The following is a 17,634-nucleotide window of genomic DNA, read 5'->3' as shown; positions in this document are numbered from 1 at the left end:
GAAAAAAAGATCACACAATCATCTCAGTAAATGCAGAGAAAGCATTTGACAAGATTCAGCGTCCATCAATGATAAAAACTCTGAATAAAGTGGGTAAGGAAGGAAAATACCTCAACATAATAAAGGTGATATGTGACAAATCCACAGCTAACTTTACACCCAATAGTGAAAAATTGAAATCTATCTCTTTAAGAACAGGAACAAGACAAAGATCCTCACTCTCATGATTCTTATTCAACATTGTATAGGAAGTCCTAGCCAGAGCAATTAGGAAAGAAAAAGTAGGAAAACGGGTTCAAATTGGAAAAGAAGAAGTAAAACTGTCACTATTTGTACAAGAAATGATTCTATATATAGAAAACCATAAGGAACCCACCAAAAAACTGTTAGAAATAATCAACAAATACAGTAAAGTTGCATGGTACAAAATCAACATTCAACAATCAGGTTCATTATTATACACTAACAACAAACTAGCAAAAGAGAAATAAAGACTATAATCCCATTTCAATCACAACAAAAAGAATAAAATACTTAGGAGTAAACTTAAACAAGGAGATGAAAGACCTATATGCTGAAACTATGACATTATTGAAAGAAATCAAGGAAGACACAAAGAAACAGAAAGATATTCTGTGTTCATGGATTGGAAGAATAAACAAAGTTAGAATGTCCATATTCTCTAAAGCAATCTACAGATTCAGTGGGGTCCCTATCAAAACTTCAACAACATTTTCCACATACATAGACAAAGAATCCTAAAATTTATAGGGAAAAACAAAAGACCCTCAATAGCCACAGGAATCCTGAGAAAAAAAGGACAAAACTGGAGGTATCACACTCCCTGATTTCAAAATATACTACAAAGCTACAGTAATCAAAATGGCATGATACTGGCAGAAAAACAGACACACAGATAAATGGAACAGAACTGAAAGTCCAGAAATAAACACATACATCTATGGTTAGCTAACTTTTGACAAAAAAGCCAGGAACATACAATGTAGAAAGAAAAATCTCTTTAACAGATGGTGTTGGGTAAACTGGTTAGCCACATGCAAAAGAATTAAAGTAGACCACTATCTTACACTATACATAAAAACTAACTAAAAATGGATTAAAGACTTGAATGTAAGGCCTGAAACCATAAAATTCCTAGAAGAAAACTTAGGCTATATGCTCTTTGACATTAGTATTAGCAATATCTTTTTGGATATGTCTCTTTATGCAAGAGAAACATAAGAAAAAACAAAAAAATGGACTACATCAAACTAAAAAGTTTCTGCATAGCAAGGGAAACCATCAACAAAACAAAAGGACAACCTACTGGTTGGAAGAAGATATTTTCAAATCATATATCCAATAAGAGGTTAATATCTAAAATGTATGAAGAACTCATACAACTTAACAACAACAATAAACTTCACAATTAAAAAATGGGCAGGAAATCTGAAGAGATATTCTTTCATAGAAGGTATACAGATGGCCAAGAGGCACATGAAAGATGTTCAACATCACTAATTACTAGGAAAATGCAAATCAAAAGCACAAATAGATATCACCTCATGCCTATCAGAATGTCTGTGATTAAAAAGACCACAAATACCAAGAGTTGGAGAGGATGTGGACAAAAGGAAACCCTCATACACTGCTGATGGGAATGTAAATTGGTGCAGTCACTATGGAAATCAGTATGGAGATTCCTCAAAAAATTAAAAATAGAAATACTGCATGATCCAGCTATCGCACATCTGGGTATATATCCAAAGAACAAAAAAACACTGATTTGAAAAGGTACATGCATCCCATGTTCATTGCAGCATATTCACAATAGCCAAAACAGAGAAAGAACCTTAAGTGCCCATCAATGGATGAATGGATAAAGCAGCTGTGCTATATATGTATACAATGAAATACGACTCAGCCATGAAAGAGAATGATATCTTGGCATTTGTAACATGGATGAACATTGAGGGTATTATGCTAAGCAAAGTAAGTCAGTCAGACAAAGACAAATACGATGTGATTTCTCTCATATGTGGAAGATAAAACGGGGACAACAAACACACAGACACAGAGAACAGATTGGTAGTTACCAGAGGGAAGGGTGTGGGAGAAAGGTGAAAAGGATAAAGAGGGACTTTTGTACTGTGACGGATGGAAACTAAACTTTTGATAGTGAACACGATGTAGTTTATACAGAAGTAAAAATATAATGATGTGCACCTGAAATTTATAAATTGTTATAAACCTATGTTACCATAATAAAAAAGAATTTTACAGTGCTTTTTGCTAAATCTTTCCAAAGAGAAAAAAATATTTGCTTATTTTGCAACTAGAATTTGAATCTTTATTATAGAATATAACATACAAAGAAATGAATAAAACCTTTGTGCAAAGAAAAAAAAGAAAATGATCAAGAGAAAAACTGTTGGATATGATAGCGATCACAAGGCTAAATAAAGTGAGCTATGTAAATTGCATAGAGAAGTCGTGTCAAATAAATGGAAATTCCTGAAAATAATGAGTAGGAGTAAGTTCTAGCTCCCAAATCTGGTAAAAGAATAAAAATTTCTGGCAATAAGTAAAACCTGCAATCACGGGCTGTTATTCAGCTCTAGCAGAATTGTCCATTTTATAGCCAAGATGCTAAAAAATGTTTTTAGAGCCCTCTTTATGTCTTTGTTCCTCAGATTGTAGATGAAGGGGTTCAGGATGGGTGTGAACACAGTGTACATCACCAAGGATGTTGCACTTGAGTGTGAGCTGTGGGTAGCAGCAGAGTTAAGGTACACTCCTATGCACATACAATAAAATAAGGAGAAAACTGAGAGGTGAGACATACATGTTGAAAATGCCTTATACTTACCTTCAGCTGAGATTCAAGTAGGATAAAACTATTTTAGAGTTATCCCATCCAGGGGACCACCACGCAGCAGCTCAATTGAAAAATACATAACCGACTCATTATGAAAGATGTCAGAATGGACAAATTGGACCACCTCTTTGAGATCACAGGAACAGTGGGGAGTTTCAAAGTCTCTACAAAAGGATGGTCCCATACCAGTAACTTTGTATTCAGGAATGAAAGACACTGATGACACATCATACCAGGACCAGAATTCCACAAAGCTGGGGGCACATCATGACGATGTAGTACAAGGGGTGGCAGATGGCCATCACAACCAGAAGAAAGTCATCTGATCCTGAAAAGAATAAGGAAAAATACATCTGGGCAATGCATACTGCATAGGTTATGACTTTGCTTTGGGTCTGGATATTCAGCAGCATCTTTGGGATGGTGTTGGCAGTGAAACAGATGTCTACAAAGGACAGGTTGCAGAGGAAGAATTACATGGGCGTGTGGAGGTGGGAGTCAGAGGTGATGGCCAAGATGATGAGTAGATTTCCAACACAGTGATCAGGTACACAGAGAGGAACAGCACAAATATGAGGGGCTGCAATTCTTGTTTTTCTGAAAGTCCAAGAAGAAGAAATTGTGATATGCAAGTAAGGTTCCTTGATTCCATGTAGTGGATGAATACCTGGGAAGAGAATATAATACAGTTAACTTTCACACAAACAGGCATTACTCACATAGTTGATAGTCTATAATTTATATTTCTCAGTCAAGAAGTTAATTTCATAAATGGAATAGAGACTGGAAAAAAACAATAGAAAGGGTCAACAAAATGAAGAGTCAGTTTTTCCAAAAGGTAACCAAAATTGACAAACCTTTAGCTAGAATACGTAAGAAAAAAATAGAGAAGACAAAAAAATTAAGGTAAAAGAGGAGACATTACAACTGATACTATAGAAATACATAAGATATAAGAAACTACTATGAAAAATTATATGCCAACAAATTAGATAACTTAGAAGAAATGGCTAAATTCCTAGAACACACTACCTAACAAGACTGACAAGAAGAAATACAAAAATTGGAACAAACCAATAATGAACAAAGAGATTGAAGTAGTAATAAAAAATCTCCCAACATATTTAGGACGTCAGTATCATGGTGGAGTGAGTTGCTCCCTTTGTCTCTCCTCTCTAAGTTACAACTGAATGGACATCTGTTAACCAACAGAGGATACCCTACACAGCACAACAGGACACCTGAGAAATCCACACAGATATACATTTGAAGGTGAGTGGTCTGGACCCATGCAAAGCAGTACAACTAGGTGAGCAGACCCCTCCTCCCCCCCCAGCAGCAGTGATCCAAGTCATGGATCCTCACACAGTGGCCAGCATGGTTGTGAGTGGAGGCAGAGGCAGCCTGGCCCACACATGAACATTTTTGGAGTGTTAACCTAGCTTGCAGGTACACTCACCTACTATGGCAACCATGCCTGTGTGAATGCCCTCCCCCCCCACCAAGTGGTGGTGGCTCAGCTCACAAGAAAGTGCCACACCGACAGAGCACAGCAGCCTGGCCAGACCTGCCTGCTGAATGTGACACCTGGCCCACATGAAGGCACCCTGCTTGTGCAAGCACAACATGCCAGCCAAGTGTAGTGGCCCCACCTGTGCAAGCACAACTTGCCTGCCTGGCCCATTGAGGGCAGATGCCTGGCTGAAAACTCGCCCACCAAATGCAGTGGCCTGGTCTACACCAAGGCGCCCCACTGATGCAAGCATGACATGCTGACTGAGCACAGTGGACCTCAGTGAGACCCACCCACCAAGCACAGCAGCTATGCCTGTGTAAATGTAACCTTATGGGCAGCTAGAGCCAGCCTGCCTGAATGCAGAATGGTCTGACAGGTACAACTATGAGCAGATGGGTGGGAAGAGAAAACACAGCTCCTGCACTCTCACAGTGGTGGCAGGTGGAATCTATGAACAGATACTACCACAAATGCACCAGCATAGGATCAATTATTCAAACACCATGAAGACCTACAGTAGCACTTCAGAGCAGAAGGAAAATGACAGCTTTCCAGAAGTCAAACCTGAAGTCACGGAAGATTACAATCTAAATGAGAGAGAATTCAAAATAGCTGTCAGAAAGAAACTCAACAAATTACCAGAAAACACAGAAAAACAGTTCAATGATCTCAGGAATAAAATTAATAAACAGAAGGAATACTTCACCAAAGAGATTGAAGTGCTTTAAAAAGACAGAAATTCTGGATATGAAGAACAAAATTAAAGAGGTAAAAAATAATGTAGAAAGCATAAAAAATAAAGCAGACATTATGGGGGAGAGAATTAGTGACCTGGGAGATAGAAATCTAGAAATGCTTCAGGTGGAGGAGGGAGAGAACTAAGACTTAAGAAAATGAAGACATTCATTGAGAAATATCCAACTCACTTAGTAAAAGTAACATAAAGATTATAGGTATCCCAGAGGGAGAAGTGAGGGAGAAAGGAGCAGAGAGCTTGTTCAAAGAACTAATAGCTGATAACTTCCAAAACCTGGAGAAAGAACTGGACTTACAAGTACATGAAGTCAACATAACTGCTAATTACATCAATACAAAAAGACCTTCTTCAAGGCATATAGTATTAAAACTGGCAAAAGTCAATGACAAAGAAAAAGTATTAAGGGAAGCAAGAGAGAAGAAGATAACCTACCAAGGAACCTCCATCAGGCTTTCAGTGGATATCTGCAGAAACCTTACAGCTGAGTAGAGAGTGGAATGATATATTCAAAATACTGAAATACAAAAGCTATTAGCCAAGAATACTCTATTCAGCAAAATTGTTGTTCAGATACAATGGAGAAATAAAAGCTTTCCAAGATAAACAAAAGCTGAGAGAGTTCATCACCACCGGACCTGCCTTGCAAGAAATGATGAAGGGAGCCCTCCCACCTGAAACAAAAAGTCAAAGATTTATAAAGCTTTGAGCAAGGAGATAAATAGATAAAATCAGAAAATTGCAAGTCTATATCAGAATACGTTAACAAACAATTAACAAACAAAACATAACAGATAAAGGGAAAGAAAGCATCAAAGATAAATATAAACACTTTAATTTAGTCACAAACTCACAACACACAAAAGAATAATTTGTAACAATAACACAGAAAAGGAAGAGGAATGGGATGGAACATGCTTAGGCTAACGGAGATAGGAGGCCATCATAAAATAGATTATCTCATCTATTAGATCTTTTATACAAACCTCATGGTAACCACTAGGCAGAAAATCAGAGCAGAGTAACTAATAAAGACTAAAGAGAAAACTGAGAAAACCATCACAGAAAAACCACAAAATTGAATGGCAATCAGAAATGCAAGGGAAAAGAAACAGTGAAAATATAGAACGACCAGAAAACAAGAGATAAAATGGCAGTATTAAGCCCTAATATATAAATAATCACTCTAAATGTAAATGGATTGAATCCTCCAATCAAAAGACACAGAGTGGCTGGATGGATTAAAAAACAAGACCCAACAATATACTGCCTCCAGGAAACACACATCAACTCTAAAGACAAACATAGGCTCAGAGTGAAGGAATGGAAGGTCATACTCAAAGAAAATGTGAAGCAAAAGAAAGTAGGTAGCCATATTTATATCAGACAAAGCAGATTTCAAGATTAAAAAAAATGAGAGACAAAGAAGGGCAATGAATAATGATGAGACATTCCACGAAGAGGACATAACACTTATGAATATATATGCACCTAACACAAGAGCACCAAAGGATATAAAGCAAGTATTGAAAGACTTAAAGGGAGAAATTGACAGCAACTCAATAATAGTAGGGGAACTCAACACCCCACTTACATCAATGGATAGATGATCCAGACAGAAATCCAACAAGGGAACAGTGGCCTTAAATGAAATGCTAGATCAGGTAGACTTACTAGATATATGGAGAACACTCCATTCCAAACCAGGAGAATACACATTCTTCTTAAGTGCATATGGGACATTCTCAAAGATAGACCATATGTTGGGAAACAAGGCAAGCCTCAATAAATTTAAGAAGATTGAAGTCATATCCAGCATCTTTTCAAACTACAATGCTATGAAACTAGAAATCAACCAGAAGAATAAAGCTGGGAAAGTTACAAATATATGGAGATTAAACAACATGCTACTGAAAAACCGTTGGATCAATGAAGAAATCAAAGGAGAAATAAAAAATACCTGGAGACAAATGAAAATGAACACACAACATACCGACTCTTATGGGATGCAACAAAAGCAGTACTAAGAGGGAAATTTATGGGAATACAGACCCACCTCAACAAACAAGAAAAATATCAAATAATCTTAAACTGTACCTAAAATAGCTAGTAAAAGTAGAACAAACAAAGCCCAAAGTTTACAGGAGAGAAATAAAAATTAGAGCAGAAATAAATGAAACAAAGACCAAAAAAAATCCAAAATTTATATAATGTTATAAACGAATGTTACTACAATAAAAAACATAAAAAAGAAATAGAGAAAGGGTAAGATGTGAATAAAAATGACATATTTATAAAGAGTCTTTATGAATAAAAAAATAAAATTACCTAATCAATGGAAAAAATACAATAGAAAGGATCAATGAAACTAAGAGTTGGTTCTTTGAGAAGATAAACAAATTTGACAAACCCTTAGCCAGACTAAGAAAAAAGAAGAAGATGCAAATAAATAGAATTAGAAAGGAAGGAGGAGAAATTAGAATGGTTATCTACAGAAATACAAAGGATTATGAGACAATACTATGAAAAAACATATGCCAACAAATTGGATAACTTAGAAGAAACAGGTAAATTCTTAGACTCATACAACTTCCCAAAATTGAATCAAGAAGAAATAGAGAATCTGAATAGACCAATCACAAGTAAAGAGATTGAAACAGTCATCAAAAACCTCCTAAAGAACAAAACTCCAGCACCCACTGGCTTCTCTAGAGAATTCTATCAAACATTCAAAGAAGAATTAATACCTAACCTTCTCAAACTATTCTGAACAATTGAAGAAGACAGGATGCTTCCTAACTCAATCTACGAGACCAACATCACCCTAATACCAAAGGCAGACAAGGACAACACAAAGAATAAAAATTACAAGCCACTATCCTTTATGAACATAGATACAAAAATCTAGCAAAATATTAGCAAATCAAATACAGCAATAAGTTAAAAGGATCATGCATCATGATCAAGTGGGATTTATTCTAGGGATGCAGGCATGGTTCAACATCCATAAATCAATCAATGTGACACACCACATTGATATAATGAGGACTAAAAATCACACAATCATCTCAAGAAATACAGAGGAAGCATTTGAGAAGATCCAACATTCAGGGGATGGCCCCATGGCTGAGTGGCAGAGTCTGCATGCTCTGTTTTGGTGGCCCAGGGTTTTGCTGGTTTGGATCCTGGGCATGGACATGGCACTGCTCATAAGGCCATGTTGAGGTGGCGTCCCACATGCCACAACTAGAAGGACTCACAACTAAAATATACAACTATGTATTTGGGAGGATTTTGGGTGAAAAAGCAGAAAAAAAAGAAGATTGGCAACAGTTGTTCACTCAGGTGCCAATCTTTAAAAAAAAAGATCCAACATCCATATATATATATAAGCTCTCAATAAAATGGATATAGAAGGAAAGTAACTCATCATAATAAAGCCAACATATGATACACCCACAGCCAACATTATTCTTAACGTTGAAAAACTAAAAGCCATTCCTCTGAGAATAGGTACAAGACAAGAATACCCACCCTCACCACTCTTATTCAACATAATCCTGGAGGTTTTGGCCTTGGCAATTAGGCAAGAAAAAGAAATAAAAGGGATCCAGATTAGAAAGGAAGAAGCAAAACTCCAAATGGATGCAGAAGACATGATTCTACACATAGAAAACCCTAAAGAATCCTCCATAAAACTATCAGAAATAATCAACAAATTCAGCAAAGTTGAGGATAAAAAACCGTATACAAAAATCAGTTGCATCTCTATACACTAATAATGAACTAACAGACAGGGAATTTAAGAAGATGATCCCTTTTACAATCACAACAAAGAATAAAATGTCTAGGAAGAAATTGAAACAAGGAAGTGTTAGACCTATGCACGGAAAACTATCATACATTATTGAAATAAATTGAAGAAGACATAAATAAATGGAAAGATATTCCATGCTCTTGATTGGAAGAATAAACAAATTTAGAATGTCCATATTACCTAAAACAATCTGCAGATTCAATGCAATCCCTATCAAAACTCCAACAACATTTTTCACATGGATAGACAAAGAATCCTAAAATGTATACAGAACAACAAAAACCCTGAATAGTCAAAGGAATCCTGAGGAAAAAGAACAAAGCTGCAGGTACCATAATCACTGACTTCAAAACATACTACAAATTGGGGGCCAGCCCAGTGGTAGTGGCTAAGTTTGTGTGCTCTGCTTCAGTGGCCTGGGGTTCTTGGGTTCAGATCCTGGGCGCAGACCTACACACTGCTCATCAAGCCATGCTGTGGCAGTGTCCCACATACAAAATAGAGGAAGATTGGCACAAACATTAGCTCACTGACACTCTTCCTCACAAAAGAGGGAAAAATATACGGCAAAGCTATAGTAGTCATAATAGCATGATTCTGGCAGAAAAACAGACACATAGATCAATGGAACAGAATTGAAGGCCCAGAAATAAAACCACACATCTATGGGAAGTTAATATTTGACAAAGGAGCCAAGAACAATCAATGAGAAAGCAAAGCCTCTTCAATAAGTGGTGCTGGGAAAATAAGTGAAAACCATGTGCAAAAAAATGAAAGTAGACCATTATCTTACACCATACACAAAAATTAACTCAAAATGGATTAAAGACTTGAATGTAAGGCCTGAAACCATAAAACTCCTAGAAGAAAATATAGGCAATATTCTCTTTAACATCAATCTTAGTATCTTTTCAAATAGGTGTCTACTCAGGCAAGAAACAAAAGAAAAAATAAACACATGGGACTATATCAAGCTAAAAAAATTCTGCAAGGCAAAGGAAACCATGAACAAAATGAAAAGACAACCCACCAACTGGGAGAAAATATTTTCAAATCATATATCCGACAAGGGGTTAATTTCCAAAATATATAATGAACTTATACAACTCAACAACAGAAAAACAAAAAACCCAATCAAAAATGGGAAAAGGATATGAACAGACATTTTTCCAAAGAATATATACAGATGGCCAATAGGCACATGAAAAGATGTTCAACATTTCTAATTATTAGAGAACTACAAATCAAAACTACTATGAAATATCACTTTATACCCATCAGAATGGGTATAATTAAGAAGACCAAAAATAAAAAATGTTGTAGAGCATATGGAGAAAAGGGAACTCTCATACACTGCTAGTGGGAATGCAAATTTGTGCAGCCACTATGGAAAACGGTATGGAGATTTCTCAAAAAATTAAAAATAGAAATACCGTATGATACAGCTATCCCACTACTGGGTATTTATTCAAAGAACTTGCAATCAACAATTCAAAGAGATTGATGCATCCCTATGTTCACTGCAGCATTATTCAAATAACCAAGATGTGGAATCAATCCAAGTGCCCATCAACAGTTGAATGGAAAAAGAAGATGTGGTATACACACAAACATGCACACACACAATGGAATACTACTCAGCAATAAAAAAGAGAAAGTTGTGCCATTTGCAACAACATGGATGGACCTTGACGGTAGGATCTTAAGAAAAATAAGCCAGACAGAGAAAGACAAACACTGAGTGATTTCACTCATATGTGGAAAATAAACAAACGGATAAGGAGAATGGATTAGTGGTTACCAGAGGAGAAGGATGTGAGGGGAGGACGAAAGGGGTAAAGGGACATATGTATGGTGACAGATAAAAACTTGACTCTTGGTGGTGAACACGATGTAGGCTATACAGAAACTGATAAATAATAATATACAAATGAAATTACACCACCTTACAAGCCAGTACCACCTCAATGAAATAATTTAAAAAATAAAAATTCTCCCAACACAAAAATCCCGAAGACCACACAGCCTCACTGGAAAATTCTACCAAAAATTTAAGGAGAATTAATGCCAAAATTTTTAAAACTCTTCCAAGATTTTGAGAGGAAGGAGCACTCCCAAACTCATTCTATGGAGCTGGAGCCAGCATTTCCCTGACACCAAAGCCACATAAGGACAGTAAAAGAAAAGAAAACTATAGACCTATATCCCTAATAAATATAAATGCAAAAGTTCTCAACAAATTATTAGCAAACTGAATTCAAAACACATTAAAAGTGTTAAACACCATAACCAAGTGGGATTTATCCCTGGGATGCAAGATTCAACATATATAAATCAGCAAGTGTGATACACCACATTAACAAAATGAAAGATAAAAATCACATGATCATCTTAATAGATGCAGAAAAAGCATTTGACAAAATACGACATTTTTTCATGATAAACCCTCAACAGATTAGACATCAGAGGAATATAGCTTAACACAATAAAGACCATACACAAGAAAACCATAGCTAACATTATACTAAATAATGAAAAGTTGAAAGCTTTTCCTCCAACATCAGGAACAAGACAAGGATGCCCACTCTCGCCACTCTTATTTAATATAGAATTGTAAGTTTCAGCTAAAGCAATTAGGCAAGAAAAAGAAATATGTCATCCAAATCAGAAAGGAAGAAGTAAAATTATCATTATTTGAAGATGATACGATTTTGTATATAGAGAATCCCAAAGACTCAACCAAAAACTTGTTGGAACAAATCAATTAATTTCAGAAAGTTGGAGATATAAAACCAACATAGAGAAATCAGTTGTGTTTCTACTCACTAGTAATGGAGTATCTGAAAAAAAAACTATTCCATTCACAATAGAACCAAAAACAATAAAATACCAAGGCACAGATTTAATGAAGGAAGTAAAAGATGTACATTGAAAACTACAAGACTTTGTTGAAAGAAATTAAAGCAGGCATAAACAAGTGAAAAGACATCCTGTGTTCATGGATAGGAAGATTTAATATTGTTAAAATATCCATACTCCCCAAAGCCACCTATAGATTCAACATAATCCCTAACAAAGTGTTAATGTTATTTTTCCTAGAAATAGAAATAACAATCCTAAAATTTGTATGGACTCATGAAAGACCCTGAATAGCCAAAGCAATCCTGAGTGTTGGGGCAAATAATCCAAAGTCAATCTATAAATAAAAATTGGGGTGAGTTTATTAGGAGTCAAGTTTGTGGACTACAGCTCAGGGCCTTCCTTCTGGGCACCAAAGAAGTGGTGTGTACAGAGGGGTTATATACTGTCTTGGAACAAAGAGCGTACATCACATATGATACGAATGTCTCTGTTACTACTGCTATGAGGTGTTTAGCTGGCACAGCAGGTCAGTGGTCACAAGGTGAGCACAGCAAGTCAGTGATTAGTCCTTAGTTTCCAGGAAGAGATGCTTATCTTTAAAGAAGTGCCAATATGGGAGGGGGGAAGCTACATCCCTATCTTTAAGAGCATTATTCTTGTCTTTGGGAAATAGCAAATGTTTAAAGCAGATGGACAATGCAAGCTCAACAGACCACATCGGGCCCTTTTCAATAGACAAGTTCAGGCTGAATTAGTTTTAAACCAAATGGCTTCCTCATATACTCCAGTATGCCCTATTGCTTTTTGTTTATTTATCATGAACAAGAAAAACAAAGCTGGAGGCATCACTCTTCCTGATTTCAAACTATACTACAAGCTATAGTACTTTTACATTATGGTACTGGAATAAAAATTGACTCATAGAACAATGTAACAGAACAGAGAGCCCAGAAATAAACCCTTCACATGTACAGCCAACTATTATTCATTGAGGAAGCCAAGAGCACCCAGTGGGTAAAAGAGAGTCTCTTTAACAAACAGCATTTGAGAACTGGATAAACACATGCAAGAAAAATGAAATTGGACCTCTAACAGTACTCCCAAAAATTAACTGAAAATGGATCAAAGACTTAAACATAAGACCTTATACCATTAAACTCCTAAAAGAAAACACAGAGAAGAAGCTCTTTGACATTGCTCTTGACAATGAATTTTTGGATATGACACCAAAAGCACAAACAACAAAAGCAAACACCAACAAGTGAAATTACATCAAACTTAAAAGCTTTTGCACAACAAAATAAAAAAATCAATAAAATAAAACGAAATCTATAGAATGGGAGAAAATATTTGCAAACCATACATCAGATAAGAGATTAGTATCTAAAATGTATAAAGAATTCATACAACTCAATAACAAAAAAGAAAACAATCCAATTAAAAAATGGGTAGAGGTTACTTTTGTGAATGGTGAAAAAGAATGGTCAATTTTCATTCTTTTACATGTGGCTGTCCAGTTTTCCCAGCACCGTTTGTTGACAAGACTTTCTTTTCTCCATTGTAGGCCCTCAGCTTCTTTGTCGAAGATTACCTGTCCACAGATGTGTGGTTTTATTTCTGGGCTTTCAATTCTGTTCCATTGATCTGTGCCCCTGTTTTTGTACCAGTACCATGCTGTTTTGATTACAGTAGCTTTGTAGTATGTTTTGAAGTCAGGGATTATGATGCCTCCGGCTTTGTTCTTCTTACTCAGGATTGCTTTAGCAATTTGGGGTCTTTTGTTACCCCATATGAATTTTAGGATTCTTTGTTCAATTTCTGTAAAGAATGTCATTGAGATTCTGATTGGGATAGCGTTGAATCTGTAGATTGCTTTAGGTAGTATGGACATTTTAACTATGTTTATTCTTCCAATCCATGGATCAAAGACCTAAAGATTAGGCCTGAAACAATAAGTCTTCTAGAAGAGAATATAGGCAGTACACTCTTTGACATCAGTTTCAAAAGAATCTTTTCGGACACCATAACTCCTCAGATGAGGGAAACAATAGAAAAAGTAAACAAATGGTACTTCATCAGACTAAAGAGCTTCTTCAAGAGAAGGGAAAAAAGGATTGAAACAAAAAAACAGCCCACTAATTGGAGAAAATATTCACAAGTTACTTATCTGACAAAGGGTTAATCTCCATAATATATAAAGAACTCACACAGCTCAACAACAAAAAATGAAACAACCCGATCAAAAAATGGGCAGGGGACATGAACAGACATTTCTCCAAAGAAGATATACGGATGGCCACTAGACACATGAAAAGATGCTCATCATCACTAATCATCAGGGAAATGCAAATCAAAACTACACTAAGATATCACCTTACACCTGTTAGAATGGCAAAAATATCCAAAACCAAGAGTGACAAATGTTAGAAAGGTTGTGGAGAAAAAGGAACCCTCATACACTATTGGTGGGACTGCAAACTGGTGCACCCATTATGGAAAACAGTATGGAGATTTCTCAAAAAGTTAAAAATAGAAATACGTTATGACCCAGCCATCCCACTACTGGGTATCTATCCTAAGAACCTGAAATCAGCAATTCCAAAAGTCCCATGCACCCCTATGTTCATTGCAGCATATTTACAATAGCCAAGATGTGGAACCAACCTAAGTGCCCAGCAACTGACGATTGGATAAAGAAGATATGGTATACATATATACAATGGAATACTACTCAACCATAAAAAGGACAAAATCGTCCCATTCACATCAACATGGATGGACCTTGAGGGTTTTATGTTAAGTGAAATAAGCCAGACAGAGAAAGATGAACTCTGTATGACTCCACTCATAGGTGGAAGTTAACATATAGACAAGGAGAACTGATTGGTGGTTACCAGGGGAAAGGGAGGTGGGGGAGGGCACAAAGGGTGAAGTGGTGTACCCACAACATGACTAACAATAATGTACAACTGAAATTTCACAAGGTTGTACACTATCGTAATCTTAATAAAAAAAATAGGCAGAGGAACTGAATAAACATTTTTCCAAAGAAGATATCCAAATGGTCAATAGGTATGTGGAAAGATACTCAACATCACTGACAGTCAGGGAAACGCAACTCAAAACCACGAAGAGATATCACCTCACACCTGTTAGAATAGCTACCACAAGAAGCTAAGAGATAACAAGTGTTGATGATGGTGTGTAGAAAAGGGAACACTTGAGTACTGTTGTTACGGGCTCTTAGTTAATATCAGCCCAGTTATTGGTTTCCCTACAGTGAACCTGGCATGTATGGGGTTAAAAGTAAAAACCTGCATTCCTAGTTCCTTGGGTCTTTAGTTACCCTCATATGTAAATATTTGTGTCTTTAACCTCCTACTCCCTGAACTTTACAACCAAATAGAAGTTACAAATTGTTAAAGCCCACATTGTCTCAAGCTGGACTCCCACTAAAGTTGTGGGTAATCCAAGGACCTTGAAGTTCTTTTACAGAGAAACTAATGTCCAGAGAATATCAAGAAACCAAAACTTCCCAGGCCCAACTCCTCAGCTTCCTGATGTCAGAGTCTACCTGCACCATGGAGATAAACAGTGAAGGACACTCATCTTAGAAATCCTTTGTCTCCTCCACTAGAAGCAGCCCCAGACACAGGCCAATGGGAAAATGCTGACCAAGAAGTCCATGGTCCCCCTGCCCTACCTAAAACCCCAAATAAAAACCTACTCATTTCTTAACAGGGAGCAAGCAACTTTGGGGGCACTAGCCCTTGCTTAGCTCCCTCTGCCTGGCAAAGTAAAGCTTTCCTTTTTCTCCAAAGACTGTTCTCATTATTTGGATTGACATCAGGATCAGAGATGGAACTTTTGGTAACACTGTTGGTGGTAATGTAAATTGATTCAGCCTCTATGGAGCTTCCTCAAAAAATTAAAAATAGAACTACCATATGATCCAGCAATCTCACTTCTGTGTATATATCCAATGTAAATGAAAACACGATATCAAAGAAATACAAGTACTCCCATGTTTACTGGAACATTATTCACAATGCCAAGATATGGAAACAACCTAAGTGCCCATCAACAGATAAATGGATAAAGAAGATGCAAAAAGTATATATACAATGGAATATTATTCAGAGATGAGAAAGAGGGAAACCCTGCCATTTGTGACAACAAGGATGGATCTTGAGGACATTATACTAAGTGAGATAAGTCAGACAGAGAAAGACAAAGACAGTCATGTACTGCATAACAACATTTTCGTTCACGATGGACTGAGTATACCATGGTGGTCCCATAAGATTAGTACTGTATAGCCTAGATGTGTAGAAAGCTATCCCATCTAGGTTTGTGTAGTATGCTCTATGATGTTCACACAATGATGAAATCACCTAACGATGCATTTCTCAGAATGGATCCCTGCTGTTGAGCGATCCATGACTGTACTGTATGATATCACGTGTATGTGGAATCTTAAAAAGCCAAACTCACAAAAACAGAGAGTAAATGATGGTCGCAAAGGACCTGGGGTTGGGGAAGTTGGGGAGATGTTATTTAAGGGTCAAGTTGCAGCAAGTACACAAATCAGTCCCGAAGATCTAATGCACAGTACAGGAACTATGGACAACAGTACTGCTTATAGTTATCAAACTTGCTAAGAGACTAGGTCTTGATAGTTCCCAACACAAAAAATAAACGGTAATTATGCAGCATGATAGAGGTACTCACTATTGCTACAACGACAATCATATTACAATACACAAGTGGATCACATCAACATGTTGTATACCTTAAGTGTACACAATGTTATATATCAAACATATCTCAATAAAAACAAAAAATTAATTTCAATATTCTGTGTATGGATCTGACCCTCTTTAGGGAATTTCCTGTGCCATCTCTAATTTGGAAATCTGTCTCACTCTCATCCCCCCCCGATGTCATTATTCCACAGTTTAAGTGAAAAATTTTTTTCATTCATTTGAGGAATATATATTGTGTCATCAATGTTCCTAGCACTGCCTTAGCAATGAGTATAGAGTGCTGGAAGACAAAAGTTACTCAAATCCAGGTACAGAGAAAAAGATGCCAGCAAATAAAAAAATTATATAACATATCAAATGGTAACAGGTGCTGCGAATAACACAAAAGCAGGTATAAGGAGAGAGTGAAGCAGGTGCTATTTTTTAAATGGGTATTCAGGCAAGATCTGCAAAGAAGCTGACATTTGAACAGAAACTTCAAGGAAGAGAGTTCAGGAGCCACAAGCATGCCTGGGAAGGGGAAATGCCATTGTGAAGGCCCAAGGTAGATGCTTGTTTCAGAAATTCAAGTCCAAAAAAATGAAGCCACTGTGTTGAGGAGAATGAGCAAGAGGGAGAATGATGAGAAATGGTGTCAGAGAATGTTGAGGAATGAGGTGGCCTCCATCCTGCTGTTGAAACTTCAAGTCACAAGACGTCCTTCATCCACACTATGTACAACTTGCACTTTATTCATCTGGCTGCAAAGGTGTCCTGTAGGATTAAATGAATCCTTTATTTATTATCATCTGTTGACTGAGTTCTGGCCTCTGTGTAATAAGTCTCCTTGGAGTATGAGCGCAGGTACCCTTGCTATGAGGACTGCTCACATTCCGCAAGGCACACACACAGCGCGCGTGCGTGCGCGCGCACACACACACACACACACACAGAGTAGACTATGGCTTCCTGACTGTTAATTACATGTCTTTTTTTACCCTCAAACCACGCTGATTAGTCTAGAGGTATACACAACTCAACTTTGTCAAATAAGACTATCTA

General features: G+C 36.8%; 1 pseudogene; it reads right to left on the bottom strand.

Moving 5' to 3' along the window:
* Positions 1-3,042: 3,042 nt before the first annotated feature.
* LOC139077986 (olfactory receptor-like protein OLF4) lies at positions 3,043-3,530 on the bottom strand (annotated as a pseudogene).
* Between the last annotated feature and the right edge of the window lie 14,104 nt (positions 3,531-17,634).

Source organism: Equus przewalskii, chromosome 20 (genome assembly GCF_037783145.1).
Source record: "Equus przewalskii isolate Varuska chromosome 20, EquPr2, whole genome shotgun sequence".
Classification (NCBI taxonomy): domain Eukaryota; kingdom Metazoa; phylum Chordata; class Mammalia; order Perissodactyla; family Equidae; genus Equus; species Equus przewalskii.
This window is presented reverse-complemented; position numbering and strand designations above follow the sequence as displayed.